This window comes from Vicia villosa, linkage group LG5 (genome assembly GCF_029867415.1).
Source record: "Vicia villosa cultivar HV-30 ecotype Madison, WI linkage group LG5, Vvil1.0, whole genome shotgun sequence".
Lineage (NCBI taxonomy): Eukaryota > Viridiplantae > Streptophyta > Magnoliopsida > Fabales > Fabaceae > Vicia > Vicia villosa.
Window position 1 is genome coordinate 143,492,298 of NC_081184.1, and position 3,723 is coordinate 143,496,020.

Consider the following 3,723-nt stretch of genomic DNA (forward strand, 5'->3'; position numbering starts at 1 on the left):
CGGAGAAGAAGTCGGGTAAGAATCATTAACAGGAGTGAATATTTTTTTTGTGGTAGAAAGATGTGTGATGGTCATATACTTGTTATTGAAAGGTATGGGTGTTAATGTTGGTGGAGTTAGGGTGTGTGTGTGATGGTGCTGTTGTGGAAATGAGTACTTGTTTGTAATAATTATTGTAGTAGTTTGAGTAAACATGGGATGAGATAGATATGAGTTAGAAGGTGTAGGTGGTGAATACCCATTATTTAAATACAAATTTGGTGATAATGATGCAACATGAGTGTTGGAATAATAAGGTGTACAAATCTCCCATGGAAAAGATGAGAATGAAGGTGTGATAGGAGTGATGTCTATGGTGGAGTGAAATTGGTATGCCATGGGAGATTTTGATATTAAAAAATGAAAGCAAATACGTAATAATGTTGTAGTTTAAATAGTGTAACATACGATGTTTGTTTTTTTAATGTCAAAATAACAACTCTCTAATTATTTTTAGCGTGTAACTGTCTCCAACATTTTGTCAGACATTTGAATCGCATTCGTATAATGTATGGCAAAAAATAAAGTAAATTTCAGAAAACTCAAATAAGTATTTTAAAAAAATTGTTTTTTTCTTTGTTTCAACCATCTTTGAGTACATGTTCAACATTCGCATGGCATTTATCCTACATGTGTCTGCAATTCAGATAAATGCATGGGCGAAGCCAGCGCCCAGCGAGGTCGGGCAGCTGCCCAGGTTCTTTCTTCCCAATACATCTATCATTCTCCACAACCTCCGATCTAAGCCGCCGGAATCGCTTTCTGCCATCCCAAAGAAACTACCGCCGCCTACAAACAGCATCTCCTCAGCACCGATAACATCTCATTTTAATTTGTCTTTTGTTAATTTTTCTTGGTTCACTATTTGTTTGTGATGCAGTTGATTTGAGTAAGAGAGATTAACAACAAGTTGTTTGATTTTATTTACAGTGAAGAAGAGGGAAGGGAGAGAAGAAACTTGTTAAATTCAAAGGGGAAAAGGGTTTTTGGAAAAGGGTTTTTACTCTACTACAGTATATGTTCTTTCTGTACTAGAATATGTGTGGGTTTTGTTTTTCTTTATTATTATCATAATAACTGCCACACGTCAAGCACACATTGGCTCTTAATAAAAGGCTTTGAAAAAGTCAAAATGTCATTCTTTTGTATGGCAATGTTAAAAAAATATGGGAAAAGAAAATGGATGAATGGTAAAGTGGGGTGGGTTAGGAAGCATCTCGTTGGTTCTTCCTTTTTGGAATTATGTTTTTATTTTATTTTCTTTTAAATTAACTCTTTTTTTAAGGTTTAGAGAAATTTTAGGTTTTAGTTTTTTTTTATATGATCCTATGTATTTTTTAGGGTTAATGAACTTTTTGGTCCCTCTAAATATTGCAGATTTCGTTTTTAGTCCCTCCAAAATTTTCCTTTAAGAAATCGTCCCTTCAAAATTTTTCGTCTAAACTATTGGTCCCTAACGTCAAATTTGCTAGAGATTAGCTACGACTTTAGCCACCGATTAGCTACGAAATTTGACGTTAGGGACCAATAGTTTAGAAGAAAAATTTTGAAGGGACGATTTCTTGAAGAAAATTTTTGGAGGGACTAAAAATGAAATTTGAAATATTTAAAGGGACGAAAAAGTTAATTAACCCTATTTTTTATTACACTTCTAATTTATTTAGTTCAAATTTTAGTTAACTCATTTTAATCAATTTGGTTATTTTAATTAATTTAATTATTTGAATTTATGTTTTTTTTTGCTTAATTAATTTAGTTTATATTAAATTTCATTTATTCTCTTTTAATTATTATTCTAGAAATATAAAAATATATCTTCTTTTGTTTCAGTTATGGATAGTGATAATTTGAAGTTGATTTTAGTTTCTTTGTTATGAGGTTAGTTTGAATTTGAAGTTCATTTTAGTCTCAATATTATTAGGTTTGTGAGAATTTGAAGTTTGATTTTAGCTTTATGATTGTTATGGTGGTGATTCAAATTCATATACCTCTCCCGATAATGATTCAAATTCATAAACTTAAGAACAAATTTTTCGTTACAAGAAATTAGAGTAAGGTAGGGAGTGAATAAATCTGTTTGATTACAGTAAGGTAGAGAGTGAATAGCATAAAGAATTAGGGATTTACAAGATCTGGTTCCAAGTGCTAATAAAGTTTGTGAAAATCGTGTAAATTTTGCTCTAAATCATAAACTTGTGAAATTTTAATAGTGCTTGATTTATATGAAATAAATCTACAAGATATCAAAGGGTGGTATGTTTTGTATGATATGTGTGACAGCAGAGTTGTTATGTTACACGATTGCTCTAAGTTTTTTTTAAAGAATGTAATGATGCTGAATTATTCCATTCTTTCTAATATTACGGGGAATTTATATTATGTTCAGACAGATATAGTTGTCATGTTAGATGAAATTGTGGATTATGTCAAGTTTTTAAGGCTTCAAGGGAAGATAAGCGGCTACTTTTCTCCTTATTACTTCTCTCCGAATTTGTAATTACTCTTACTTGTATTGTATGTTAAATTTGTTTGCCTATGTTTTTTAATTCTCACTTTACGGAATTCTATTAGTTATGTTTCAGCTCATGTAAATTTGCAATTTTTAAATTTTTGCCCAGGCTTCATAATTTTTCTGGCTTCGCCACTGGATAAATGCTTTAAACAATTTTTTTTTTCTTTGCCTTCAAAACACCTTTATAAATTTTTGGACAAATCTCACACACATTTAAAAGGGTTAAACACATATTAAAATTATGTTATTGATAAAGAATTAAATACATTAATTTTAATTGAAATATTTTTAATTCTATCAATAATAAATGAATAAAGGAAACTCAAATAATATCATATATATGTAGGTATATTATTTTTGCAAAACAAACAAGTTGAGAGGACTATCACCCAAGACATTTGATGACTATAAAATCAAGACCATATAACTTACTCAAAATCAAAAGACTTATGAGAGATAATTTGGGCACCGAAAAACTTGAAAGTAAGACTTTCATATGTGTTTTGTGGTTCACAGAACTTGAAAGTAAGACTTTCAGATATCTTTTGTGGTTCAGAGAACTTCAAAGTAAAACTTTTCATTTTGTTTTTTGATTTACAGAACTTGGAAATAAGACTTTCGATTCTGTTTTGTGGATCGAAGAACTTCAGAGTAAGATTTCAAGTATGCAATAACTTCAAATTGGAATGAGGAAAAAAATTTATGTTTGAAAAATAAATTATTTATACAAGGATATATTGGTCAAAACATAAAAATTGTAGGGTGGAGAAATAATTGTCGAGATATAGAGTAAAATTCCCATGATTTAATTAGGCTTAATAGTAACATACTGGGCCATTTTGTGGGCGGCCCAATTCCCTCCATAAAACCAAAAAAAACTTTGGCTTCCTCAAACCTTTGGGGGTTGCTCTTCCACCCTTAGGTGGTGAAGAACCACTGATAAGTGCCAAAATGTACTTATTTTGTGTATGTAAATAGTGGCACTTATCGATACTTTTGTTAATACCGTTTGAATAATTTCCCGTTTTGTATATAAATACGTATACTTTGTGAATAGTTGTATTTTCATATACTTTTATACCATTTGATAGTTTTTCCTTTGTTTTTATAGGTATTCATGCTTATTGGAGCTTTGAGGAATAAAGTGTCAAAGGCACGGCTTCGATTTCGCA